The sequence below is a fragment of the Eleutherodactylus coqui genome, chromosome 2 (genome assembly GCF_035609145.1).
Source record: "Eleutherodactylus coqui strain aEleCoq1 chromosome 2, aEleCoq1.hap1, whole genome shotgun sequence".
NCBI classification, from domain to species: Eukaryota; Metazoa; Chordata; class Amphibia; order Anura; family Eleutherodactylidae; genus Eleutherodactylus; species Eleutherodactylus coqui.
The window spans coordinates 321,390,211-321,414,496 of record NC_089838.1 but is presented as its reverse complement, the minus strand read 5'-3'; the positions used below and the strand labels follow the sequence as shown (position 1 = coordinate 321,414,496).

General features: G+C 47.3%; 36 non-coding genes across 36 annotated transcripts; all 36 read left to right on the top strand.

The window, feature by feature from the left end:
• The first annotated feature begins 296 nt into the window (after positions 1–296).
• TRNAI-AAU (transfer RNA isoleucine (anticodon AAU)) lies at positions 297–371 on the top strand. Its single transcript has one exon. It is a non-coding gene; the product is annotated as a tRNA-Ile (tRNA).
• Positions 372–683: 312 nt separating this feature from the next.
• On the top strand, positions 684–758 carry TRNAI-AAU (transfer RNA isoleucine (anticodon AAU)). Its single transcript has one exon. It is a non-coding gene; the product is annotated as a tRNA-Ile (tRNA).
• Positions 759–1,070: 312 nt separating this feature from the next.
• TRNAI-AAU (transfer RNA isoleucine (anticodon AAU)) lies at positions 1,071–1,145 on the top strand. Its single transcript has one exon. It is a non-coding gene; the product is annotated as a tRNA-Ile (tRNA).
• Positions 1,146–1,844: 699 nt separating this feature from the next.
• Positions 1,845–1,919, top strand: TRNAI-AAU (transfer RNA isoleucine (anticodon AAU)). Its single transcript has one exon. It is a non-coding gene; the product is annotated as a tRNA-Ile (tRNA).
• Positions 1,920–2,618: 699 nt separating this feature from the next.
• Positions 2,619–2,693, top strand: TRNAI-AAU (transfer RNA isoleucine (anticodon AAU)). Its single transcript has one exon. It is a non-coding gene; the product is annotated as a tRNA-Ile (tRNA).
• Positions 2,694–3,005: 312 nt separating this feature from the next.
• TRNAI-AAU (transfer RNA isoleucine (anticodon AAU)) lies at positions 3,006–3,080 on the top strand. The gene has a single exon. It is a non-coding gene; the product is annotated as a tRNA-Ile (tRNA).
• A 699-nt stretch (positions 3,081–3,779) lies between these two features.
• On the top strand, positions 3,780–3,854 carry TRNAI-AAU (transfer RNA isoleucine (anticodon AAU)). The gene has a single exon. It is a non-coding gene; the product is annotated as a tRNA-Ile (tRNA).
• A 699-nt stretch (positions 3,855–4,553) lies between these two features.
• On the top strand, positions 4,554–4,628 carry TRNAI-AAU (transfer RNA isoleucine (anticodon AAU)). The gene has a single exon. It is a non-coding gene; the product is annotated as a tRNA-Ile (tRNA).
• A 312-nt stretch (positions 4,629–4,940) lies between these two features.
• Positions 4,941–5,015, top strand: TRNAI-AAU (transfer RNA isoleucine (anticodon AAU)). The gene has a single exon. It is a non-coding gene; the product is annotated as a tRNA-Ile (tRNA).
• A 699-nt stretch (positions 5,016–5,714) lies between these two features.
• On the top strand, positions 5,715–5,789 carry TRNAI-AAU (transfer RNA isoleucine (anticodon AAU)). Its single transcript has one exon. It is a non-coding gene; the product is annotated as a tRNA-Ile (tRNA).
• Positions 5,790–6,488: 699 nt separating this feature from the next.
• On the top strand, positions 6,489–6,563 carry TRNAI-AAU (transfer RNA isoleucine (anticodon AAU)). The gene has a single exon. It is a non-coding gene; the product is annotated as a tRNA-Ile (tRNA).
• Positions 6,564–6,875: 312 nt separating this feature from the next.
• TRNAI-AAU (transfer RNA isoleucine (anticodon AAU)) lies at positions 6,876–6,950 on the top strand. The gene has a single exon. It is a non-coding gene; the product is annotated as a tRNA-Ile (tRNA).
• A 312-nt stretch (positions 6,951–7,262) lies between these two features.
• Positions 7,263–7,337, top strand: TRNAI-AAU (transfer RNA isoleucine (anticodon AAU)). The gene has a single exon. It is a non-coding gene; the product is annotated as a tRNA-Ile (tRNA).
• Positions 7,338–8,036: 699 nt separating this feature from the next.
• TRNAI-AAU (transfer RNA isoleucine (anticodon AAU)) lies at positions 8,037–8,111 on the top strand. Its single transcript has one exon. It is a non-coding gene; the product is annotated as a tRNA-Ile (tRNA).
• Positions 8,112–8,810: 699 nt separating this feature from the next.
• TRNAI-AAU (transfer RNA isoleucine (anticodon AAU)) lies at positions 8,811–8,885 on the top strand. The gene has a single exon. It is a non-coding gene; the product is annotated as a tRNA-Ile (tRNA).
• Positions 8,886–9,197: 312 nt separating this feature from the next.
• On the top strand, positions 9,198–9,272 carry TRNAI-AAU (transfer RNA isoleucine (anticodon AAU)). Its single transcript has one exon. It is a non-coding gene; the product is annotated as a tRNA-Ile (tRNA).
• A 312-nt stretch (positions 9,273–9,584) lies between these two features.
• Positions 9,585–9,659, top strand: TRNAI-AAU (transfer RNA isoleucine (anticodon AAU)). Its single transcript has one exon. It is a non-coding gene; the product is annotated as a tRNA-Ile (tRNA).
• A 312-nt stretch (positions 9,660–9,971) lies between these two features.
• TRNAI-AAU (transfer RNA isoleucine (anticodon AAU)) lies at positions 9,972–10,046 on the top strand. Its single transcript has one exon. It is a non-coding gene; the product is annotated as a tRNA-Ile (tRNA).
• Positions 10,047–10,358: 312 nt separating this feature from the next.
• Positions 10,359–10,433, top strand: TRNAI-AAU (transfer RNA isoleucine (anticodon AAU)). Its single transcript has one exon. It is a non-coding gene; the product is annotated as a tRNA-Ile (tRNA).
• A 312-nt stretch (positions 10,434–10,745) lies between these two features.
• Positions 10,746–10,820, top strand: TRNAI-AAU (transfer RNA isoleucine (anticodon AAU)). The gene has a single exon. It is a non-coding gene; the product is annotated as a tRNA-Ile (tRNA).
• A 699-nt stretch (positions 10,821–11,519) lies between these two features.
• On the top strand, positions 11,520–11,594 carry TRNAI-AAU (transfer RNA isoleucine (anticodon AAU)). The gene has a single exon. It is a non-coding gene; the product is annotated as a tRNA-Ile (tRNA).
• A 699-nt stretch (positions 11,595–12,293) lies between these two features.
• On the top strand, positions 12,294–12,368 carry TRNAI-AAU (transfer RNA isoleucine (anticodon AAU)). The gene has a single exon. It is a non-coding gene; the product is annotated as a tRNA-Ile (tRNA).
• Positions 12,369–13,067: 699 nt separating this feature from the next.
• TRNAI-AAU (transfer RNA isoleucine (anticodon AAU)) lies at positions 13,068–13,142 on the top strand. Its single transcript has one exon. It is a non-coding gene; the product is annotated as a tRNA-Ile (tRNA).
• Positions 13,143–13,841: 699 nt separating this feature from the next.
• On the top strand, positions 13,842–13,916 carry TRNAI-AAU (transfer RNA isoleucine (anticodon AAU)). The gene has a single exon. It is a non-coding gene; the product is annotated as a tRNA-Ile (tRNA).
• Positions 13,917–14,228: 312 nt separating this feature from the next.
• Positions 14,229–14,303, top strand: TRNAI-AAU (transfer RNA isoleucine (anticodon AAU)). The gene has a single exon. It is a non-coding gene; the product is annotated as a tRNA-Ile (tRNA).
• Positions 14,304–15,772: 1,469 nt separating this feature from the next.
• Positions 15,773–15,847, top strand: TRNAI-AAU (transfer RNA isoleucine (anticodon AAU)). Its single transcript has one exon. It is a non-coding gene; the product is annotated as a tRNA-Ile (tRNA).
• A 699-nt stretch (positions 15,848–16,546) lies between these two features.
• On the top strand, positions 16,547–16,621 carry TRNAI-AAU (transfer RNA isoleucine (anticodon AAU)). Its single transcript has one exon. It is a non-coding gene; the product is annotated as a tRNA-Ile (tRNA).
• A 699-nt stretch (positions 16,622–17,320) lies between these two features.
• Positions 17,321–17,395, top strand: TRNAI-AAU (transfer RNA isoleucine (anticodon AAU)). Its single transcript has one exon. It is a non-coding gene; the product is annotated as a tRNA-Ile (tRNA).
• Positions 17,396–17,707: 312 nt separating this feature from the next.
• On the top strand, positions 17,708–17,782 carry TRNAI-AAU (transfer RNA isoleucine (anticodon AAU)). The gene has a single exon. It is a non-coding gene; the product is annotated as a tRNA-Ile (tRNA).
• A 312-nt stretch (positions 17,783–18,094) lies between these two features.
• Positions 18,095–18,169, top strand: TRNAI-AAU (transfer RNA isoleucine (anticodon AAU)). The gene has a single exon. It is a non-coding gene; the product is annotated as a tRNA-Ile (tRNA).
• Positions 18,170–18,481: 312 nt separating this feature from the next.
• On the top strand, positions 18,482–18,556 carry TRNAI-AAU (transfer RNA isoleucine (anticodon AAU)). Its single transcript has one exon. It is a non-coding gene; the product is annotated as a tRNA-Ile (tRNA).
• A 699-nt stretch (positions 18,557–19,255) lies between these two features.
• Positions 19,256–19,330, top strand: TRNAI-AAU (transfer RNA isoleucine (anticodon AAU)). Its single transcript has one exon. It is a non-coding gene; the product is annotated as a tRNA-Ile (tRNA).
• Positions 19,331–20,416: 1,086 nt separating this feature from the next.
• Positions 20,417–20,491, top strand: TRNAI-AAU (transfer RNA isoleucine (anticodon AAU)). Its single transcript has one exon. It is a non-coding gene; the product is annotated as a tRNA-Ile (tRNA).
• Positions 20,492–21,964: 1,473 nt separating this feature from the next.
• On the top strand, positions 21,965–22,039 carry TRNAV-AAC (transfer RNA valine (anticodon AAC)). Its single transcript has one exon. It is a non-coding gene; the product is annotated as a tRNA-Val (tRNA).
• Positions 22,040–23,125: 1,086 nt separating this feature from the next.
• On the top strand, positions 23,126–23,200 carry TRNAI-AAU (transfer RNA isoleucine (anticodon AAU)). The gene has a single exon. It is a non-coding gene; the product is annotated as a tRNA-Ile (tRNA).
• A 699-nt stretch (positions 23,201–23,899) lies between these two features.
• On the top strand, positions 23,900–23,974 carry TRNAV-AAC (transfer RNA valine (anticodon AAC)). The gene has a single exon. It is a non-coding gene; the product is annotated as a tRNA-Val (tRNA).
• Positions 23,975–24,286: the final 312 nt, after the last annotated feature.

The following is a 24,286-nucleotide window of genomic DNA, read 5'->3' as shown; positions in this document are numbered from 1 at the left end:
AAGAGCCGACAAGCTCTTCTTTGGAAAAGTTAGCAGCCTTTTTTCTTTTGAAAAGTGGAGCAATGAGGCATGTGGCTCAAAGAGGCAAAATGTGCCATTCTGCCTCATGGCGCATTAGCTCAGTTGGGTTAGAATGTGGTGCTAATAGCTCCAAGGCCACTGGCCACGTTCTCCAGTATCCAAAGAGCCGTCAAGTTGTCTTTTATCAAAGTTTGCAAGCTTTTTTGATGTAGAAAAGGGAGCAGTGATGCATGTGTATGTGGATCAAAGAGGCCAAAAACACAGGCACAAATCATGGCCGGTTAGCTCAGTTGGGTTAGAGCGTGGTGCTAATAACGCCAAGGTCACGGGTTCGATCCCCGTACGGGCCAGCTTACGTAGTGTCTGAAGAGCCGACAAGCTCTTCTTTGGAAAAGTTAGCAGCCTTTTTTCTTTTGAAAAGTGGAGCAATGAGGCATGTGGCTCAAAGAGGCAAAATGTGCCATTCTGCCTCATGGCGCATTAGCTCAGTTGGGTTAGAATGTGGTGCTAATAGCTCCAAGGCAACTGGCCACGTTCTCCAGTATCCAAAGAGCCGTCAAGTTGTCTTTTATCAAAGTTTGCAAGCTTTTTTGATGTAGAAAAGGGAGCAGTGATGCATGTGTATGTGGATCAAAGAGGCCAAAAACACAGGCACAAATCATGGCCGGTTAGCTCAGTTGGGTTAGAGCGTGGTGCTAATAACGCCAAGGTCGCGGGTTCGATCCCCGTACGGGCCAGCTTACGTAGTGTCTGAAGAGCCGACAAGCTCTTCTTTGGAAAAGTTAGCAGCCTTTTTTCTTTTGAAAAGTGGAGCAATGAGGCATGTGGCTCAAAGAGGCAAAATGTGCCATTCTGCCTCATGGCGCATTAGCTCAGTTGGGTTAGAATGTGGTGCTAATAGCTCCAAGGCCACTGGCCACGTTCTCCAGTATCCAAAGAGCCGTCAAGTTGTCTTTTATCAAAGTTTGCAAGCTTTTTTGATGTAGAAAAGGGAGCAGTGATGCATGTGTATGTGGATCAAAGAGGCCAAAAACACAGGCACAAATCATGGCCGGTTAGCTCAGTTGGGTTAGAGCGTGGTGCTAATAACGCCAAGGTCGCGGGTTCGATCCCCGTACGGGCCAGCTTACGTAGTGTCTGAAGAGCCGACAAGCTCTTCTTTGGAAAAGTTAGCAGCCTTTTTTCTTTTGAAAAGTGGAGCAATGAGGCATGTGGCTCAAAGAGGCAAAATGTGCCATTCTGCCTCATGGCGCATTAGCTCAGTTGGGTTAGAATGTGGTGCTAATAGCTCCAAGGCAACTGGCCACGTTCTCCAGTATCCAAAGAGCCGTCAAGTTGTCTTTTATCAAAGTTTGCAAGCTTTTTTGATGTAGAAAAGGGAGCAGTGATGCATGTGTATGTGGATCAAAGAGGCCAAAAACACAGGCACAAATCATGGCCGGTTAGCTCAGTTGGGTTAGAGTGTGGTGCTAATAACGCCAAGGTCGCGGGTTCGATCCCTGTATGGGCCAGCTTACGTAGTGTCTGAAGAGCCGACAAGCTCTTCTTTGGAAAAGTTAGCAGCCTTTTTTCTTTTGAAAAGTGGAGCAATGAGGCATGTGGCTCAAAGAGGCAAAATGTGCCATTCTGCCTCATGGCGCATTAGCTCAGTTGGGTTAGAATGTGGTGCTAATAGCTCCAAGGCCACTGGCCACGTTCTCCAGTATCCAAAGAGCCGTCAAGTTGTCTTTTATCAAAGTTTGCAAGCTTTTTTGATGTAGAAAAGGGAGCAGTGATGCATGTGTATGTGGATCAAAGAGGCCAAAAACACAGGCACAAATCATGGCCGGTTAGCTCAGTTGGGTTAGAGCATGGTGCTAATAACGCCAAGGTCACGGGTTCGATCCCCGTACGGGCCAGCTTACGTAGTGTCTGAAGAGCCGACAAGCTCTTCTTTGGAAAAGTTAGCAGCCTTTTTTCTTTTGAAAAGTGGAGCAATGAGGCATGTGGCTCAAAGAGGCAAAATGTGCCATTCTGCCTCATGGCGCATTAGCTCAGTTGGGTTAGAATGAGGTGCTAATAGCTCCAAGGCAACTGGCCACGTTCTCCAGTATCCAAAGAGCCGTCAAGTTGTCTTTTATCAAAGTTTGCAAGCTTTTTTGATGTAGAAAAGGGAGCAGTGATGCATGTGTATGTGGATCAAAGAGGCCAAAAACACAGGCACAAATCATGGCCGGTTAGCTCAGTTGGGTTAGAGCGTGGTGCTAATAACGCCAAGGTCGCGGGTTCGATCCCTGTACGGGCCAGCTTACGTAGTGTCTGAAGAGCCGACAAGCTCTTCTTTGGAAAAGTTAGCAGCCTTTTTTCTTTTGAAAAGAGGAGCAATGAGGCATGTGGCTCAAAGAGGCAAAATGTGCCATTCTGCCTCATGGTGCATTAGCTCAGTTGGGTTAGAATGTGGTGCTAATAGCTCCAAGGCCACTGGCCACGTTCTCCAGTATCCAAAGAGCCGTCAAGTTGTCTTTTATCAAAGTTTGCAAGCTTTTTTGATGTAGAAAAGGGAGCAGTGATGCATGTGTATGTGGATCAAAGAGGCCAAAAACACAGGCACAAATCATGGCCGGTTAGCTCAGTTGGGTTAGAGCGTGGTGCTAATAACGCCAAGGTCGCGGGTTCGATCCCCGTACGGGCCAGCTTACGTAGTGTCTGAAGAGCCGACAAGCTCTTCTTTGGAAAAGTTAGCAGCCTTTTTTCTTTTGAAAAGTGGAGCAATGAGGCATGTGGCTCAAAGAGGCAAAATGTGCCATTCTGCCTCATGGCGCATTAGCTCAGTTGGGTTAGAATGTGGTGCTAATAGCTCCAAGGCCACTGGCCACGTTCTCCAGTATCCAAAGAGCCGTCAAGTTGTCTTTTATCAAAGTTTGCAAGCTTTTTTGATGTAGAAAAGGGAGCAGTGATGCATGTGTATGTGGATCAAAGAGGCCAAAAACACAGGCACAAATCATGGCCGGTTAGCTCAGTTGGGTTAGAGCGTGGTGCTAATAACGCCAAGGTCGCGGGTTCGATCCCCGTACGGGCCAGCTTACGTAGTGTCTGAAGAGCCGACAAGCTCTTCTTTGGAAAAGTTAGCAGCCTTTTTTCTTTTGAAAAGTGGAGCAATGAGGCATGTGGCTCAAAGAGGCAAAATGTGCCATTCTGCCTCATGGCGCATTAGCTCAGTTGGGTTAGAATGTGGTGCTAATAGCTCCAAGGCCACTGGCCACGTTCTCCAGTATCCAAAGAGCCGTCAAGTTGTCTTTTATCAAAGTTTGCAAGCTTTTTTGATGTAGAAAAGGGAGCAGTGATGCATGTGTATGTGGATCAAAGAGGCCAAAAACACAGGCACAAATCATGGCCGGTTAGCTCAGTTGGGTTAGAGTGTGGTGCTAATAACGCCAAGGTCGCGGGTTCGATCCCCGTACAGGCCAGCTTACGTAGTGTCTGAAGAGCCGACAAGCTCTTCTTTGGAAAAGTTAGCAGCCTTTTTTCTTTTGAAAAGTGGAGCAATGAGGCATGTGGCTCAAAGAGGCAAAATGTGCCATTCTGCCTCATGGCGCATTAGCTCAGTTGGGTTAGAATGTGGTGCTAATAGCTCCAAGGCCACTGGCCACGTTCTCCAGTATCCAAAGAGCCGTCAAGTTGTCTTTTATCAAAGTTTGCAAGCTTTTTTGATGTAGAAAAGGGAGCAGTGATGCATGTGTATGTGGATCAAAGAGGCCAAAAACACAGGCACCAATCATGGCCGGTTAGCTCAGTTGGGTTAGAGCGTGGTGCTAATAACGCCAAGGTCACGGGTTCGATCCCCGTACGGGCCAGCTTACGTAGTGTCTGAAGAGCCGACAAGCTCTTCTTTGGAAAAGTTAGCAGCCTTTTTTATTTTGAAAAGTGGAGCAATGAGGCATGTGGCTCAAAGAGGCAAAATGTGCCATTCTGCCTCATGGCGCATTAGCTCAGTTGGGTTAGAATGTGGTGCTAATAGCTCCAAGGCAACTGGCCACGTTCTCCAGTATCCAAAGAGCCGTCAAGTTGTCTTTTATCAAAGTTTGCAAGCTTTTTTGATGTAGAAAAGGGACCAGTGATGCATGTGTATGTGGATCAAAGAGGCCAAAAACACAGGCACAAATCATGGCCGGTTAGCTCAGTTGGGTTAGAGCGTGGTGCTAATAACGCCAAGGTCGCGGGTTCGATCCCTGTACGGGCCAGCTTACGTAGTGTCTGAAGAGCCGACAAGCTCTTCTTTGGAAAAGTTAGCAGCCTTTTTTCTTTTGAAAAGTGGAGCAATGAGGCATGTGGCTCAAAGAGGCAAAATGTGCCATTCTGCCTCATGGCGCATTAGCTCAGTTGGGTTAGAATGTGGTGCTAATAGCTCCAAGGCCACTGGCCACGTTCTCCAGTATCCAAAGAGCCGTCAAGTTGTCTTTTATCAAAGTTTGCAAGCTTTTTTGATGTAGAAAAGGGAGCAGTGATGCATGTGTATGTGGATCAAAGAGGCCAAAAACACAGGCACAAATCATGGCCGGTTAGCTCAGTTGGGTTAGAGCGTGGTGCTAATAACGCCAAGGTCGCGGGTTCGATCCCCGTACGGGCCAGCTTACGTAGTGTCTGAAGAGCCGACAAGCTCTTCTTTGGAAAAGTTAGCAGCCTTTTTTCTTTTGAAAAGTGGAGCAATGAGGCATGTGGCTCAAAGAGGCAAAATGTGCCATTCTGCCTCATGGCGCATTAGCTCAGTTGGGTTAGAATGTGGTGCTAATAGCTCCAAGGCCACTGGCCACGTTCTCCAGTATCCAAAGAGCCGTCAAGTTGTCTTTTATCAAAGTTTGCAAGCTTTTTTGATGTAGAAAAGGCAGCAGTGATGCATGTGTATGTGGATCAAAGAGGCCAAAAACACAGGCACAAATCATGGCCGGTTAGCTCAGTTGGGTTAGAGCGTGGTGCTAATAACGCCAAGGTCGCGGGTTCGATCCCCGTACGGGCCAGCTTACGTAGTGTCTGAAGAGCCGACAAGCTCTTCTTTGGAAAAGTTAGCAGCCTTTTTTCTTTTGAAAAGTGGAGCAATGAGGCATGTGGCTCAAAGAGGCAAAATGTGCCATTCTGCCTCATGGCGCATTAGCTCAGTTGGGTTAGAATGTGGTGCTAATAGCTCCAAGGCAACTGGCCACGTTCTCCAGTATCCAAAGAGCCGTCAAGTTGTCTTTTATCAAAGTTTGCAAGCTTTTTTGATGTAGAAAAGGGAGCAGTGATGCATGTGTATGTGGATCAAAGAGGCCAAAAACACAGGCACAAATCATGGCCGGTTAGCTCAGTTGGGTTAGAGTGTGGTGCTAATAACGCCAAGGTCGCGGGTTCGATCCCTGTATGGGCCAGCTTACGTAGTGTCTGAAGAGCCGACAAGCTCTTCTTTGGAAAAGTTAGCAGCCTTTTTTCTTTTGAAAAGTGGAGCAATGAGGCATGTGGCTCAAAGAGGCAAAATGTGCCATTCTGCCTCATGGCGCATTAGCTCAGTTGGGTTAGAATGTGGTGCTAATAGCTCCAAGGCCACTGGCCACGTTCTCCAGTATCCAAAGAGCCGTCAAGTTGTCTTTTATCAAAGTTTGCAAGCTTTTTTGATGTAGAAAAGGGAGCAGTGATGCATGTGTATGTGGATCAAAGAGGCCAAAAACACAGGCACAAATCATGGCCGGTTAGCTCAGTTGGGTTAGAGCATGGTGCTAATAACGCCAAGGTCACGGGTTCGATCCCCGTACGGGCCAGCTTACGTAGTGTCTGAAGAGCCGACAAGCTCTTCTTTGGAAAAGTTAGCAGCCTTTTTTCTTTTGAAAAGTGGAGCAATGAGGCATGTGGCTCAAAGAGGCAAAATGTGCCATTCTGCCTCATGGCGCATTAGCTCAGTTGGGTTAGAATGTGGTGCTAATAGCTCCAAGGCAACTGGCCACGTTCTCCAGTATCCAAAGAGCCGTCAAGTTGTCTTTTATCAAAGTTTGCAAGCTTTTTTGATGTAGAAAAGGGAGCAGTGATGCATGTGTATGTGGATCAAAGAGGCCAAAAACACAGGCACAAATCATGGCCGGTTAGCTCAGTTGGGTTAGAGCGTGGTGCTAATAACGCCAAGGTCGCGGGTTCGATCCCTGTACGGGCCAGCTTACGTAGTGTCTGAAGAGCCGACAAGCTCTTCTTTGGAAAAGTTAGCAGCCTTTTTTCTTTTGAAAAGAGGAGCAATGAGGCATGTGGCTCAAAGAGGCAAAATGTGCCATTCTGCCTCATGGTGCATTAGCTCAGTTGGGTTAGAATGTGGTGCTAATAGCTCCAAGGCCACTGGCCACGTTCTCCAGTATCCAAAGAGCCGTCAAGTTGTCTTTTATCAAAGTTTGCAAGCTTTTTTGATGTAGAAAAGGGAGCAGTGATGCATGTGTATGTGGATCAAAGAGGCCAAAAACACAGGCACAAATCATGGCCGGTTAGCTCAGTTGGGTTAGAGCGTGGTGCTAATAACGCCAAGGTCGCGGGTTCGATCCCCGTACGGGCCAGCTTACGTAGTGTCTGAAGAGCCGACAAGCTCTTCTTTGGAAAAGTTAGCAGCCTTTTTTCTTTTGAAAAGTGGAGCAATGAGGCATGTGGCTCAAAGAGGCAAAATGTGCCATTCTGCCTCATGGCGCATTAGCTCAGTTGGGTTAGAATGTGGTGCTAATAGCTCCAAGGCCACTGGCCACGTTCTCCAGTATCCAAAGAGCCGTCAAGTTGTCTTTTATCAAAGTTTGCAAGCTTTTTTGATGTAGAAAAGGGAGCAGTGATGCATGTGTATGTGGATCAAAGAGGCCAAAAACACAGGCACAAATCATGGCCGGTTAGCTCAGTTGGGTTAGAGCGTGGTGCTAATAACGCCAAGGTCGCGGGTTCGATCCCCGTACGGGCCAGCTTACGTAGTGTCTGAAGAGCCGACAAGCTCTTCTTTGGAAAAGTTAGCAGCCTTTTTTCTTTTGAAAAGTGGAGCAATGAGGCATGTGGCTCAAAGAGGCAAAATGTGCCATTCTGCCTCATGGCGCATTAGCTCAGTTGGGTTAGAATGTGGTGCTAATAGCTCCAAGGCAACTGGCCACGTTCTCCAGTATCCAAAGAGCCGTCAAGTTGTCTTTTATCAAAGTTTGCAAGCTTTTTTGATGTAGAAAAGGGAGCAGTGATGCATGTGTATGTGGATCAAAGAGGCCAAAAACACAGGCACAAATCATGGCCGGTTAGCTCAGTTGGGTTAGAGCGTGGTGCTAATAACGCCAAGGTCGCGGGTTCGATCCCCGTACGGGCCAGCTTACGTAGTGTCTGAAGAGCCGACAAGCTCTTCTTTGGAAAAGTTAGCAGCCTTTTTTCTTTTGAAAAGTGGAGCAATGAGGCATGTGGCTCAAAGAGGCAAAATGTGCCATTCTGCCTCATGGCGCATTAGCTCAGTTGGGTTAGAATGTGGTGCTAATAGCTCCAAGGCCACTGGCCACGTTCTCCAGTATCCAAAGAGCCGTCAAGTTGTCTTTTATCAAAGTTTGCAAGCTTTTTTGATGTAGAAAAGGGAGCAGTGATGCATGTGTATGTGGATCAAAGAGGCCAAAAACACAGGCACAAATCATGGCCGGTTAGCTCAGTTGGGTTAGAGTGTGGTGCTAATAACGCCAAGGTCGCGGGTTCGATCCCCGTACAGGCCAGCTTACGTAGTGTCTGAAGAGCCGACAAGCTCTTCTTTGGAAAAGTTAGCAGCCTTTTTTCTTTTGAAAAGTGGAGCAATGAGGCATGTGGCTCAAAGAGGCAAAATGTGCCATTCTGCCTCATGGCGCATTAGCTCAGTTGGGTTAGAATGTGGTGCTAATAGCTCCAAGGCCACTGGCCACGTTCTCCAGTATCCAAAGAGCCGTCAAGTTGTCTTTTATCAAAGTTTGCAAGCTTTTTTGATGTAGAAAAGGGAGCAGTGATGCATGTGTATGTGGATCAAAGAGGCCAAAAACACAGGCACAAATCATGGCCGGTTAGCTCAGTTGGGTTAGAGCGTGGTGCTAATAACGCCAAGGTCACGGGTTCGATCCCCGTACGGGCCAGCTTACGTAGTGTCTGAAGAGCCGACAAGCTCTTCTTTGGAAAAGTTAGCAGCCTTTTTTCTTTTGAAAAGTGGAGCAATGAGGCATGTGGCTCAAAGAGGCAAAATGTGCCATTCTGCCTCATGGCGCATTAGCTCAGTTGGGTTAGAATGTGGTGCTAATAGCTCCAAGGCAACTGGCCACGTTCTCCAGTATCCAAAGAGCCGTCAAGTTGTCTTTTATCAAAGTTTGCAAGCTTTTTTGATGTAGAAAAGGGACCAGTGATGCATGTGTATGTGGATCAAAGAGGCCAAAAACACAGGCACAAATCATGGCCGGTTAGCTCAGTTGGGTTAGAGCGTGGTGCTAATAACGCCAAGGTCGCGGGTTCGATCCCTGTACGGGCCAGCTTACGTAGTGTCTGAAGAGCCGACAAGCTCTTCTTTGGAAAAGTTAGCAGCCTTTTTTCTTTTGAAAAGTGGAGCAATGAGGCATGTGGCTCAAAGAGGCAAAATGTGCCATTCTGCCTCATGGCGCATTAGCTCAGTTGGGTTAGAATGTGGTGCTAATAGCTCCAAGGCCACTGGCCACGTTCTCCAGTATCCAAAGAGCCGTCAAGTTGTCTTTTATCAAAGTTTGCAAGCTTTTTTGATGTAGAAAAGGGAGCAGTGATGCATGTGTATGTGGATCAAAGAGGCCAAAAACACAGGCACAAATCATGGCCGGTTAGCTCAGTTGGGTTAGAGCGTGGTGCTAATAACGCCAAGGTCGCGGGTTCGATCCCCGTACGGGCCAGCTTACGTAGTGTCTGAAGAGCCGACAAGCTCTTCTTTGGAAAAGTTAGCAGCCTTTTTTCTTTTGAAAAGTGGAGCAATGAGGCATGTGGCTCAAAGAGGCAAAATGTGCCATTCTGCCTCATGGCGCATTAGCTCAGTTGGGTTAGAATGTGGTGCTAATAGCTCCAAGGCCACTGGCCACGTTCTCCAGTATCCAAAGAGCCGTCAAGTTGTCTTTTATCAAAGTTTGCAAGCTTTTTTGATGTAGAAAAGGGAGCAGTGATGCATGTGTATGTGGATCAAAGAGGCCAAAAACACAGGCACAAATCATGGCCGGTTAGCTCAGTTGGGTTAGAGCGTGGTGCTAATAACGCCAAGGTCGCGGGTTCGATCCCCGTACGGGCCAGCTTACGTAGTGTCTGAAGAGCCGACAAGCTCTTCTTTGGAAAAGTTAGCAGCCTTTTTTCTTTTGAAAAGTGGAGCAATGAGGCATGTGGCTCAAAGAGCCAAAATGTGCCATTCTGCCTCATGGCGCATTAGCTCAGTTGGGTTAGAATGTGGTGCTAATAGCTCCAAGGCCACTGGCCACGTTCTCCAGTATCCAAAGAGCCGTCAAGTTGTCTTTTATCAAAGTTTGCAAGCTTTTTTGATGTAGAAAAGGGAGCAGTGATGCATGTGTATGTGGATCAAAGAGGCCAAAAACACAGGCACAAATCATGGCCGGTTAGCTCAGTTCGGTTAGAGCGTGGTGCTAATAACGCCAAGGTCGCGGGTTCGATCCCCGTACGGGCCAGCTTACGTAGTGTCTGAAGAGCCGACAAGCTCTTCTTTGGAAAAGTTAGCAGCCTTTTTTCTTTTGAAAAGTGGAGCAATGAGGCATGTGGCTCAAAGAGGCAAAATGTGCCATTCTGCCTCATGGCGCATTAGCTCAGTTGGGTTAGAATGTGGTGCTAATAGCTCCAAGTTCACTGGCCACGTTCTCCAGTATCCAAAGAGCCGTCAAGTTGTCTTTTATCAAAGTTTGCAAGCTTTTTTGATGTAGAAAAGGGAGCAGTGATGCATGTGTATGTGGATCAAAGAGGCCAAAAACACAGGCGCAAATCATGGCCGGTTAGCTCAGTTGGGTTAGAGCGTGGTGCTAATAACGCCAAGGTCACGGGTTCGATCCCCGTACGGGCCAGCTTACGTAGTGTCTGAAGAGCCGACAAGCTCTTCTTTGGAAAAGTTAGCAGCCTTTTTTCTTTTGAAAAGTGGAGCAATGAGGCATGTGGCTCAAAGAGGCAAAATGTGCCATTCTGCCTCATGGCGCATTAGCTCAGTTGGGTTAGAATGTGGTGCTAATAGCTCCAAGGCCACTGGCCACGTTCTCCAGTATCCAAAGAGCCGTCAAGTTGTCTTTTATCAAAGTTTGCAAGCTTTTTTGATGTAGAAAAGGGAGCAGTGATGCATGTGTATGTGGATCAAAGAGGCCAAAAACACAGGCGCAAATCATGGCCGGTTAGCTCAGTTGGGTTAGAGCGTGGTGCTAATAACGCCAAGGTCACGGGTTCGATCCCCGTACGGGCCAGCTTACGTAGTGTCTGAAGAGCCGACAAGCTCTTCTTTGGAAAAGTTAGCAGCCTTTTTTCTTTTGAAAAGTGGAGCAATGAGGCATGTGGCTCAAAGAGGCAAAATGTGCCATTCTGCCTCATGGCGCATTAGCTCAGTTGGGTTAGAATGTGGTGCTAATAGCTCCAAGGCCACTGGCCACGTTCTCCAGTATCCAAAGAGCCGTCAAGTTGTCTTTTATCAAAGTTTGCAAGCTTTTTTGATGTAGAAAAGGGAGCAGTGATGCATGTGTATGTGGATCAAAGAGGCCAAAAACACAGGCACAAATCATGGCCGGTTAGCTCAGTTGGGTTAGAGCGTGGTGCTAATAACGCCAAGGTCGCGGGTTCGATCCCCGTACGGGCCAGCTTACGTAGTGTCTGAAGAGCCGACAAGCTCTTCTTTGGAAAAGTTAGCAGCCTTTTTTCTTTTGAAAAGTGGAGCAATGAGGCATGTGGCTCAAAGAGGCAAAATGTGCCATTCTGCCTCATGGCGCATTAGCTCAGTTGGGTTAGAATGTGGTGCTAATAGCTCCAAGGCAACTGGCCACGTTCTCCAGTATCCAAAGAGCCGTCAAGTTGTCTTTTATCAAAGTTTGCAAGCTTTTTTGATGTAGAAAAGGGAGCAGTGATGCATGTGTATGTGGATCAAAGAGGCCAAAAACACAGGCACAAATCATGGCCGGTTAGCTCAGTTGGGTTAGAGTGTGGTGCTAATAACGCCAAGGTCGCGGGTTCGATCCCTGTATGGGCCAGCTTACGTAGTGTCTGAAGAGCCGACAAGCTCTTCTTTGGAAAAGTTAGCAGCCTTTTTTCTTTTGAAAAGTGGAGCAATGAGGCATGTGGCTCAAAGAGGCAAAATGTGCCATTCTGCCTCATGGCGCATTAGCTCAGTTGGGTTAGAATGTGGTGCTAATAGCTCCAAGGCCACTGGCCACGTTCTCCAGTATCCAAAGAGCCGTCAAGTTGTCTTTTATCAAAGTTTGCAAGCTTTTTTGATGTAGAAAAGGGAGCAGTGATGCATGTGTATGTGGATCAAAGAGGCCAAAAACACAGGCACAAATCATGGCCGGTTAGCTCAGTTGGGTTAGAGCATGGTGCTAATAACGCCAAGGTCACGGGTTCGATCCCCGTACGGGCCAGCTTACGTAGTGTCTGAAGAGCCGACAAGCTCTTCTTTGGAAAAGTTAGCAGCCTTTTTTCTTTTGAAAAGTGGAGCAATGAGGCATGTGGCTCAAAGAGGCAAAATGTGCCATTCTGCCTCATGGCGCATTAGCTCAGTTGGGTTAGAATGTGGTGCTAATAGCTCCAAGGCAACTGGCCACGTTCTCCAGTATCCAAAGAGCCGTCAAGTTGTCTTTTATCAAAGTTTGCAAGCTTTTTTGATGTAGAAAAGGGAGCAGTGATGCATGTGTATGTGGATCAAAGAGGCCAAAAACACAGGCGCAAATCATGGCCGGTTAGCTCAGTTGGGTTAGAGCGTGGTGCTAATAACGCCAAGGTCGCGGGTTCGATCCCTGTACGGGCCAGCTTACGTAGTGTCTGAAGAGCCGACAAGCTCTTCTTTGGAAAAGTTAGCAGCCTTTTTTCTTTTGAAAAGTGGAGCAATGAGGCATGTGGCTCAAAGAGGCAAAATGTGCCATTCTGCCTCATGGCGCATTAGCTCAGTTGGGTTAGAATGTGGTGCTAATAGCTCCAAGGCCACTGGCCACGTTCTCCAGTATCCAAAGAGCCGTCAAGTTGTCTTTTATCAAAGTTTGCAAGCTTTTTTGATGTAGAAAAGGGAGCAGTGATGCATGTGTATGTGGATCAAAGAGGCCAAAAACACAGTCACAAATCATGGCCGGTTAGCTCAGTTGGGTTAGAGCGTGGTGCTAATAACGCCAAGGTCGCGGGTTCGATCCCCGTACGGGCCAGCTTACGTAGTGTCTGAAGAGCCGACAAGCTCTTCTTTGGAAAAGTTAGCAGCCTTTTTTCTTTTGAAAAGTGGAGCAATGAGGCATGTGGCTCAAAGAGGCAAAATGTGCCATTCTGCCTCATGGCGCATTAGCTCAGTTGGGTTAGAATGTGGTGCTAATAGCTCCAAGGCAACTGGCCACGTTCTCCAGTATCCAAAGAGCCGTCAAGTTGTCTTTTATCAAAGTTTGCAAGCTTTTTTGATGTAGAAAAGGGAGCAGTGATGCATGTGTATGTGGATCAAAGAGGCCAAAAACACAGGCACAAATCATGGCCGGTTAGCTCAGTTGGGTTAGAGTGTGGTGCTAATAACGCCAAGGTCGCGGGTTCGATCCCTGTATGGGCCAGCTTACGTAGTGTCTGAAGAGCCGACAAGCTCTTCTTTGGAAAAGTTAGCAGCCTTTTTTCTTTTGAAAAGTGGAGCAATGAGGCATGTGGCTCAAAGAGGCAAAATGTGCCATTCTGCCTCATGGCGCATTAGCTCAGTTGGGTTAGAATGTGGTGCTAATAGCTCCAAGGCCACTGGCCACGTTCTCCAGTATCCAAAGAGCCGTCAAGTTGTCTTTTATCAAAGTTTGCAAGCTTTTTTGATGTAGAAAAGGGAGCAGTGATGCATGTGTATGTGGATCAAAGAGGCCAAAAACACAGGCACAAATCATGGCCGGTTAGCTCAGTTGGGTTAGAGCATGGTGCTAATAACGCCAAGGTCACGGGTTCGATCCCCGTACGGGCCAGCTTACGTAGTGTCTGAAGAGCCGACAAGCTCTTCTTTGGAAAAGTTAGCAGCCTTTTTTCTTTTGAAAAGTGGAGCAATGAGGCATGTGGCTCAAAGAGGCAAAATGTGCCATTCTGCCTCATGGCGCATTAGCTCAGTTGGGTTAGAATGTGGTGCTAATAGCTCCAAGGCAACTGGCCACGTTCTCCAGTATCCAAAGAGCCGTCAAGTTGTCTTTTATCAAAGTTTGCAAGCTTTTTTGATGTAGAAAAGGGAGCAGTGATGCATGTGTATGTGGATCAAAGAGGCCAAAAACACAGGCACAAATCATGGCCGGTTAGCTCAGTTGGGTTAGAGCGTGGTGCTAATAACGCCAAGGTCGCGGGTTCGATCCCTGTACGGGCCAGCTTACGTAGTGTCTGAAGAGCCGACAAGCTCTTCTTTGGAAAAGTTAGCAGCCTTTTTTCTTTTGAAAAGTGGAGCAATGAGGCATGTGGCTCAAAGAGGCAAAATGTGCCATTCTGCCTCATGGCGCATTAGCTCAGTTGGGTTAGAATGTGGTGCTAATAGCTCCAAGGCCACTGGCCACGTTCTCCAGTATCCAAAGAGCCGTCAAGTTGTCTTTTATCAAAGTTTGCAAGCTTTTTTGATGTAGAAAAGGGAGCAGTGATGCATGTGTATGTGGATCAAAGAGGCCAAAAACACAGGCACAAATCATGGCCGGTTAGCTCAGTTGGGTTAGAGCGTGGTGCTAATAACGCCAAGGTCGCGGGTTCGATCCCCGTACGGGCCAGCTTACGTAGTGTCTGAAGAGCCGACAAGCTCTTCTTTGGAAAAGTTAGCAGCCTTTTTTCTTTTGAAAAGTGGAGCAATGAGGCATGTGGCTCAAAGAGGCAAAATGTGCCATTCTGCCTCATGGCGCATTAGCTCAGTTGGGTTAGAATGTGGTGCTAATAGCTCCAAGGCCACTGGCCACGTTCTCCAGTATCCAAAGAGCCGTCAAGTTGTCTTTTATCAAAGTTTGCAAGCTTTTTTGATGTAGAAAAGGGAGCAGTGATGCATGTGTATGTGGATCAAAGAGGCCAAAAACACAGGCACAAATCATGGCCGGTTAGCTCAGTTGGGTTAGAGCGTGGTGCTAATAACGCCAAGGTCGCGGGTTCGATCCCCGTACGGGCCAGCTTACGTAGTGTCTGAAGAGCCGACAAGCTCTTCTTTGGAAAAGTTAGCAGCCTTTTTTCTTTTGAAAAGTGGAGCAATGAGGCATGTGGCTCAAAGAGGCAAAATGTGCCATTCTGCCTCATGGCGCATTAGCTCAGTTGGGTTAGAATGTGGTGCTAATAGCTCCAAGGCAACTGGCCACGTTCTCCAGTATCCAAAGAGCCGTCAAGTTGTCTTTTATCAAAGTTTGCAAGCTTTTTTGATGTAGAAAAGGGAGCAGTGATGCATGTGTATGTGGATCAAAGAGGCCAAAAACACAGGCACAAATCATGGCCGGTTAGCTCAGTTGGGTTAGAGTGTGGTGCTAATAACGCCAAGGTCGCGGGTTCGATCCCTGTATGGGCCAGCTTACGTAGTGTCTGAAGAGCCGACAAGCTCTTCTTTGGAAAAGTTAGCAGCCTTTTTTCTTTTGAAAAGTGGAGCAATGAGGCATGTGGCTCAAAGAGGCAAAATGTGCCATTCTGCCTCATGGCGCATTAGCTCAGTTGGGTTAGAATGTGGTGCTAATAGCTCCAAGGCCACTGGCCACGTTCTCCAGTATCCAAAGAGCCGTCAAGTTGTCTTTTATCAAAGTTTGCAAGCTTTTTTGATGTAGAAAAGGGAGCAGTGATGCATGTGTATGTGGATCAAAGAGGCCAAAAACACAGGCACAAATCATGGCCGGTTAGCTCAGTTGGGTTAGAGCATGGTGCTAATAACGCCAAGGTCACGGGTTCGATCCCCGTGGCAGCTTACGTAGTGTCTGAAGAGCCGACAAGCTCTTCTTTGGAAAAGTTAGCAGCCTTTTTTCTTTTGAAAAGTGGAGCAATGAGGCATGTGGCTCAAAGAGGCAAAATGTGCCATTCTGCCTCATGGCGCATTAGCTCAGTTGGGTTAGAATGTGGTGCTAATAGCTCCAAGGCAACTGGCCACGTTCTCCAGTATCCAAAGAGCCGTCAAGTTGTCTTTTATCAAAGTTTGCAAGCTTTTTTGATGTAGAAAAGGGAGCAGTGATGCATGTGTATGTGGATCAAAGAGGCCAAAAACACAGGCACAAATCATGGCCGGTTAGCTCAGTTGGGTTAGAGCGTGGTGCTAATAACGCCAAGGTCGCGGGTTCGATCCCTGTACGGGCCAGCTTACGTAGTGTCTGAAGAGCCGACAAGCTCTTCTTTGGAAAAGTTAGCAGCCTTTTTTCTTTTGAAAAGTGGAGCAATGAGGCATGTGGCTCAAAGAGGCAAAATGTGCCATTCTGCCTCATGGCGCATTAGCTCAGTTGGGTTAGAATGTGGTGCTAATAGCTCCAAGGCCACTGGCCACGTTCTCCAGTATCCAAAGAGCCGTCAAGTTGTCTTTTATCAAAGTTTGCAAGCTTTTTTGATGTAGAAAAGGGAGCAGTGATGCATGTGTATGTGGATCAAAGAGGCCAAAAACACAGGCACAAATCAAGGCCGGTTAGCTCAGTTGGGTTAGAGCGTGGTGCTAATAACGCCAAGGTCGCGGGTTCGATCCCCGTACGGGCCAGCTTACGTAGTGTCTGAAGAGCCGACAAGCTCTTCTTTGGAAAAGTTAGCAGCCTTTTTTCTTTTGAAAAGTGGAGCAATGAGGCATGTGGCTCAAAGAGGCAAAATGTGCCATTCTGCCTCATGGCGCATTAGCTCAGTTGGGTTAGAATGTGGTGCTAATAGCTCCAAGGCAACTGGCCACGTTCTCCAGTATCCAAAGAGCCGTCAAGTTGTCTTTTATCAAAGTTTGCAAGCTTTTTTGATGTAGAAAAGGGAGCAGTGATGCATGTGTATGTGGATCAAAGAGGCCAAAAACACAGGCACAAATCATGGCCGGTTAGCTCAGTTGGGTTAGAGTGTGGTGCTAATAACGCCAAGGTCGCGGGTTCGATCCCTGTATGGGCCAGCTTACGTAGTGTCTGAAGAGCCGACAAGCTCTTCTTTGGAAAAGTTAGCAGCCTTTTTTCTTTTGAAAAGTGGAGCAATGAGGCATGTGGCTCAAAGAGGCAAAATGTGCCATTCTGCCTCATGGCGCATTAGCTCAGTTGGGTTAGAATGTGGTGCTAATAGCTCCAAGGCCACTGGCCACGTTCTCCAGTATCCAAAGAGCCGTCAAGTTGTCTTTTATCAAAGTTTGCAAGCTTTTTTGATGTAGAAAAGGGAGCAGTGATGCATGTGTATGTGGATCAAAGAGGCCAAAAACACAGGCACAAATCATGGCCGGTTAGCTCAGTTGGGTTAGAGCATGGTGCTAATAACGCCAAGGTCACGGGTTCGATCCCCGTACGGGCCAGCTTACGTAGTGTCTGAAGAGCCGACAAGCTCTTCTTTGGAAAAGTTAGCAGCCTTTTTTCTTTTGAAAAGTGGAGCAATGAGGCATGTGGCTCAAAGAGGCAAAATGTGCCATTCTGCCTCATGGCGCATTAGCTCAGTTGGGTTAGAATGTGGTGCTAATAGCTCCAAGGCAACTGGCCACGTTCTCCAGTATCCAAAGAGCCGTCAAGTTGTCTTTTATCAAAGTTTGCAAGCTTTTTTGATGTAGAAAAGGGAGCAGTGATGCATGTGTATGTGGATCAAAGAGGCCAAAAACACAGGCACAAATCATGGCCGGTTAGCTCAGTTGGGTTAGAGCGTGGTGCTAATAACGCCAAGGTCGCGGGTTCGATCCCTGTACGGGCCAGCTTACGTAGTGTCTGAAGAGCCGACAAGCTCTTCTTTGGAAAAGTTAGCAGCCTTTTTTCTTTTGAAAAGTGGAGCAATGAGGCATGTGGCTCAAAGAGGCAAAATGTGCCATTCTGCCTCATGGCGCATTAGCTCAGTTGGGTTAGAATGTGGTGCTAATAGCTCCAAGGCCACTGGCCACGTTCTCCAGTATCCAAAGAGCCGTCAAGTTGTCTTTTATCAAAGTTTGCAAGCTTTTTTGATGTAGAAAAGGGAGCAGTGATGCATGTGTATGTGGATCAAAGAGGCCAAAAACACAGGCACAAATCATGGCCGGTTAGCTCAGTTGGGTTAGAGCGTGGTGCTAATAACGCCAAGGTCGCGGGTTCGATCCCCGTACGGGCCAGCTTACGTAGTGTCTGAAGAGCCGACAAGCTCTTCTTTGGAAAAGTTAGCAGCCTTTTTTCTTTTGAAAAGTGGAGCAATGAGGCATGTGGCTCAAAGAGGCAAAATGTGCCATTCTGCCTCATGGCGCATTAGCTCAGTTGGGTTAGAATGTGGTGCTAATAGCTCCAAGGCCACTGGCCACGTTCTCCAGTATCCAAAGAGCCGTCAAGTTGTCTTTTATCAAAGTTTGCAAGCTTTTTTGATGTAGAAAAGGGAGCAGTGATGCATGTGTATGTGGATCAAAGAGGCCAAAAACACAGGCACAAATCATGGCCGGTTAGCTCAGTTGGGTTAGAGCGTGGTGCTAATAACGCCAAGGTCGCGGGTTCGATCCCCGTACGGGCCAGCTTACGTAGTGTCTGAAGAGCCGACAAGCTCTTCTTTGGAAAAGTTAGCAGCCTTTTTTCTTTTGAAAAGTGGAGCAATGAGGCATGTGGCTCAAAGAGGCAAAATGTGCCATTCTGCCTCATGGCGCATTAGCTCAGTTGGGTTAGAATGTGGTGCTAATAGCTCCAAGTTCACTGGCCACGTTCTCCAGTATCCAAAGAGCCGTCAAGTTGTCTTTTATCAAAGTTTGCAAGCTTTTTTGATGTAGAAAAGGGAGCAGTGATGCATGTGTATGTGGATCAAAGAGGCCAAAAACACAGGCGCAAATCATGGCCGGTTAGCTCAGTTGGGTTAGAGCGTGGTGCTAATAACGCCAAGGTCACGGGTTCGATCCCCGTACGGGCCAGCTTACGTAGTGTCTGAAGAGCCGACAAGCTCTTCTTTGGAAAAGTTAGCAGCCTTTTTTCTTTTGAAAAGTGGAGCAATGAGGCATGTGGCTCAAAGAGGCAAAATGTGCCATTCTGCCTCATGGCGCATTAGCTCAGTTGGGTTAGAATGTGGTGCTAATAGCTCCAAGGCCACTGGCCACGTTCTCCAGTATCCAAAGAGCCGTCAAGTTGTCTTTTATCAAAGTTTGCAAGCTTTTTTGATGTAGAAAAGGGAGCAGTGATGCATGTGTATGTGGATCAAAGAGGCCAAAAACACAGGCACAAATCATGGCCGGTTAGCTCAGTTGGGTTAGAGCGTGGTGCTAATAACGCCAAGGTCGCGGGTTCGATCCCCGTACGGGCCAGCTTACGTAGTGTCTGAAGAGCCGACAAGCTCTTCTTTGGAAAAGTTAGCAGCCTTTTTTCTTTTGAAAAGTGGAGCAATGAGGCATGTGGCTCAAAGAGGCAAAATGTGCCATTCTGCCTCATGGCGCATTAGCTCAGTTGGGTTAGAATGTGGTGCTAATAGCTCCAAGGCAACTGGCCACGTTCTCCAGTATCCAAAGAGCCGTCAAGTTGTCTTTTATCAAAGTTTGCAAGCTTTTTTGATGTAGAAAAGGGAGCAGTGATGCATGTGTATGTGGATCAAAGAGGCCAAAAACACAGGCACAAATCATGGCCGGTTAGCTCAGTTGGGTTAGAGTGTGGTGCTAATAACGCCAAGGTCGCGGGTTCGATCCCTGTATGGGCCAGCTTACGTAGTGTCTGAAGAGCCGACAAGCTCTTCTTTGGAAAAGTTAGCAGCCTTTTTTCTTTTGAAAAGTGGAGCAATGAGGCATGTGGCTCAAAGAGGCAAAATGTGCCATTCTGCCTCATGGCGCATTAGCTCAGTTGGGTTAGAATGTGGTGCTAATAGCTCCAAGTTCACTGGCCACGTTCTCCAGTATCCAAAGAGCCGTCAAGTTGTCTTTTATCAAAGTTTGCAAGCTTTTTTGATGTAGAAAAGGGAGCAGTGATGCATGTGTATGTGGATCAAAGAGGCCAAAAACACAGGCACAAATCATGGCCGGTTAGCTCAGTTGGGTTAGAGCATGGTGCTAATAACGCCAAGGTCACGGGTTCGATCCCCGTACGGGCCAGCTTACGTAGTGTCTGAAGAGCCGACAAGCTCTTCTTTGGAAAAGTTAGCAGCCTTTTTTCTTTTGAAAAGTGGAGCAATGAGGCATGTGGCTCAAAGAGGCAAAATGTGCCATTCTGCCTCATGGCGCATTAGCTCAGTTGGGTTAGAATGTGGTGCTAATAGCTCCAAGGCAACTGGCCACGTTCTCCAGTATCCAAAGAGCCGTCAAGTTGTCTTTTATCAAAGTTTGCAAGCTTTTTTGATGTAGAAAAGGGAGCAGTGATGCATGTGTATGTGGATCAAAGAGGCCAAAAACACAGGCGCAAATCATGGCCGGTTAGCTCAGTTGGGTTAGAGCGTGGTGCTAATAACGCCAAGGTCGCGGGTTCGATCCCTGTACGGGCCAGCTTACGTAGTGTCTGAAGAGCCGACAAGCTCTTCTTTGGAAAAGTTAGCAGCCTTTTTTCTTTTGAAAAGTGGAGCAATGAGGCATGTGGCTCAAAGAGGCAAAATGTGCCATTCTGCCTCATGGCGCATTAGCTCAGTTGGGTTAGAATGTGGTGCTAATAGCTCCAAGGCCACTGGCCACGTTCTCCAGTATCCAAAGAGCCGTCAAGTTGTCTTTTATCAAAGTTTGCAAGCTTTTTTGATGTAGAAAAGGGAGCAGTGATGCATGTGTATGTGGATCAAAGAGGCCAAAAACACAGGCACAAATCATGGCCGGTTAGCTCAGTTGGGTTAGAGTGTGGTGCTAATAACGCCAAGGTCGCGGGTTCGATCCCTGTATGGGCCAGCTTACGTAGTGTCTGAAGAGCCGACAAGCTCTTCTTTGGAAAAGTTAGCAGCCTTTTTTCTTTTGAAAAGTGGAGCAATGAGGCATGTGGCTCAAAGAGGCAAAATGTGCCATTCTGCCTCATGGCGCATTAGCTCAGTTGGGTTAGAATGTGGTGCTAATAGCTCCAAGGCCACTGGCCACGTTCTCCAGTATCCAAAGAGCCGTCAAGTTGTCTTTTATCAAAGTTTGCAAGCTTTTTTGATGTAGAAAAGGGAGCAGTGATGCATGTGTATGTGGATCAAAGAGGCCAAAAACACAGGCACAAATCATGGCCGGTTAGCTCAGTTGGGTTAGAGCATGGTGCTAATAACGCCAAGGTCACGGGTTCGATCCCCGTACGGGCCAGCTTACGTAGTGTCTGAAGAGCCGACAAGCTCTTCTTTGGAAAAGTTAGCAGCCTTTTTTCTTTTGAAAAGTGGAGCAATGAGGCATGTGGCTCAAAGAGGCAAAATGTGCCATTCTGCCTCATGGCGCATTAGCTCAGTTGGGTTAGAATGTGGTGCTAATAGCTCCAAGGCAACTGGCCACGTTCTCCAGTATCCAAAGAGCCGTCAAGTTGTCTTTTATCAAAGTTTGCAAGCTTTTTTGATGTAGAAAAGGGAGCAGTGATGCATGTGTATGTGGATCAAAGAGGCCAAAAACACAGGCACAAATCATGGCCGGTTAGCTCAGTTGGGTTAGAGCGTGGTGCTAATAACGCCAAGGTCGCGGGTTCGATCCCTGTACGGGCCAGCTTACGTAGTGTCTGAAGAGCCGACAAGCTCTTCTTTGGAAAAGTTAGCAGCCTTTTTTCTTTTGAAAAGTGGAGCAATGAGGCATGTGGCTCAAAGAGGCAAAATGTGCCATTCTGCCTCATGGCGCATTAGCTCAGTTGGGTTAGAATGTGGTGCTAATAGCTCCAAGGCCACTGGCCACGTTCTCCAGTATCCAAAGAGCCGTCAAGTTGTCTTTTATCAAAGTTTGCAAGCTTTTTTGATGTAGAAAAGGGAGCAGTGATGCATGTGTATGTGGATCAAAGAGGCCAAAAACACAGGCACAAATCATGGCCGGTTAGCTCAGTTGGGTTAGAGCGTGGTGCTAATAACGCCAAGGTCACGGGTTCGATCCACGTACGGGCCAGCTTACGTAGTGTCTGAAGAGCCGACAAGCTCTTCTTTGGAAAAGTTAGCAGCCTTTTTTATTTTGAAAAGTGGAGCAATGAGGCATGTGGCTCAAAGAGGCAAAATGTGCCATTCTGCCTCATGGCGCATTAGCTCAGTTGGGTTAGAATGTGGTGCTAATAGCTCCAAGGCAACTGGCCACGTTCTCCAGTATCCAAAGAGCCGTCAAGTTGTCTTTTATCAAAGTTTGCAAGCTTTTTTGATGTAGAAAAGGGAGCAGTGATGCATGTGTATGTGGATCAAAGAGGCCAAAAACACAGGCGCAAATCATGGCCGGTTAGCTCAGTTGGGTTAGAGCGTGGTGCTAATAACGCCAAGGTCGCGGGTTCGATCCCTGTACGGGCCAGCTTACGTAGTGTCTGAAGAGCCGACAAGCTCTTCTTTGGAAAAGTTAGCAGCCTTTTTTCTTTTGAAAAGTGGAGCAATGAGGCATGTGGCTCAAAGAGGCAAAATGTGCCATTCTGCCTCATGGCGCATTAGCTCAGTTGGGTTAGAATGTGGTGCTAATAGCTCCAAGGCCACTGGCCACGTTCTCCAGTATCCAAAGAGCCGTCAAGTTGTCTTTTATCAAAGTTTGCAAGCTTTTTTGATGTAGAAAAGGGAGCAGTGATGCATGTGTATGTGGATCAAAGAGGCCAAAAACACAGTCACAAATCATGGCCGGTTAGCTCAGTTGGGTTAGAGCGTGGTGCTAACAACGCCAAGGTCGCGGGTTCGATCCCCGTACGGGCCAGCTTACGTAGTGTCTGAAGAGCCGACAAGCTCTTCTTTGGAAAAGTTAGCAGCCTTTTTTCTTTTGAAAAGTGGAGCAATGAGGCATGTGGCTCAAAGAGGCAAAATGTGCCATTCTGCCTCATGGCGCATTAGCTCAGTTGGGTTAGAATGTGGTGCTAATAGCTCCAAGGCAACTGGCCACGTTCTCCAGTATCCAAAGAGCCGTCAAGTTGTCTTTTATCAAAGTTTGCAAGCTTTTTTGATGTAGAAAAGGGAGCAGTGATGCATGTGTATGTGGATCAAAGAGGCCAAAAACACAGGCACAAATCATGGCCGGTTAGCTCAGTTGGGTTAGAGTGTGGTGCTAATAACGCCAAGGTCGCGGGTTCGATCCCTGTATGGGCCAGCTTACGTAGTGTCTGAAGAGCCAACAAGCTCTTCTTTGGAAAAGTTAGCAGCCTTTTTTCTTTTGAAAAGTGGAGCAATGAGGCATGTGGCTCAAAGAGGCAAAATGTGCCATTCTGCCTCATGGCGCATTAGCTCAGTTGGGTTAGAATGTGGTGCTAATAGCTCCAAGGCCACTGGCCACGTTCTCCAGTATCCAAAGAGCCGTCAAGTTGTCTTTTATCAAAGTTTGCAAGCTTTTTTGATGTAGAAAAGGGAGCAGTGATGCATGTGTATGTGGATCAAAGAGGCCAAAAACACAGGCACAAATCATGGCCGGTTAGCTCAGTTGGGTTAGAGTGTGGTGCTAATAACGCCAAGGTCGCGGGTTCGATCCCTGTATGGGCCAGCTTACGTAGTGTCTGAAGAGCCGACAAGCTCTTCTTTGGAAAAGTTAGCAGCCTTTTTTCTTTTGAAAAGTGGAGCAATGAGGCATGTGGCTCAAAGAGGCAAAATGTGCCATTCTGCCTCATGGCGCATTAGCTCAGTTGGGTTAGAATGTGGTGCTAATAGCTCCAAGGCCACTGGCCACGTTCTCCAGTATCCAAAGAGCCGTCAAGTTGTCTTTTATCAAAGTTTGCAAGCTTTTTTGATGTAGAAAAGGGAGCAGTGATGCATGTGTATGTGGATCAAAGAGGCCAAAAACACAGGCACAAATCATGGCCGGTTAGCTCAGTTGGGTTAGAGCATGGTGCTAATAACGCCAAGGTCACGGGTTCGATCCCCGTACGGGCCAGCTTACGTAGTGTCTGAAGAGCCGACAAGCTCTTCTTTGGAAAAGTTAGCAGCCTTTTTTCTTTTGAAAAGTGGAGCAATGAGGCATGTGGCTCAAAGAGGCAAAATGTGCCATTCTGCCTCATGGCGCATTAGCTCAGTTGGGTTAGAATGTGGTGCTAATAGCTCCAAGGCAACTGGCCACGTTCTCCAGTATCCAAAGAGCCGTCAAGTTGTCTTTTATCAAAGTTTGCAAGCTTTTTTGATGTAGAAAAGGGAGCAGTGATGCATGTGTATGTGGATCAAAGAGGCCAAAAACACAGGCGCAAATCATGGCCGGTTAGCTCAGTTGGGTTAGAGCGTGGTGCTAATAACGCCAAGGTCGCGGGTTCGATCCCTGTACGGGCCAGCTTACGTAGTGTCTGAAGAGCCGACAAGCTCTTCTTTGGAAAAGTTAGCAGCCTTTTTTCTTTTGAAAAGTGGAGCAATGAGGCATGTGGCTCAAAGAGGCAAAATGTGCCATTCTGCCTCATGGCGCATTAGCTCAGTTGGGTTAGAATGTGGTGCTAATAGCTCCAAGGCCACTGGCCACGTTCTCCAGTATCCAAAGAGCCGTCAAGTTGTCTTTTATCAAAGTTTGCAAGCTTTTTTGATGTAGAAAAGGGAGCAGTGATGCATGTGTATGTGGATCAAAGAGGCCAAAAACACAGTCACAAATCATGGCCGGTTAGCTCAGTTGGGTTAGAGCGTGGTGCTAACAACGCCAAGGTCGCGGGTTCGATCCCCGTACGGGCCAGCTTACGTAGTGTCTGAAGAGCCGACAAGCTCTTCTTTGGAAAAGTTAGCAGCCTTTTTTCTTTTGAAAAGTGGAGCAATGAGGCATGTGGCTCAAAGAGGCAAAATGTGCCATTCTGCCTCATGGCGCATTAGCTCAGTTGGGTTAGAATGTGGTGCTAATAGCTCCAAGGCAACTGGCCACGTTCTCCAGTATCCAAAGAGCCGTCAAGTTGTCTTTTATCAAAGTTTGCAAGCTTTTTTGATGTAGAAAAGGGAGCAGTGATGCATGTGTATGTGGATCAAAGAGGCCAAAAACACAGGCACAAATCAT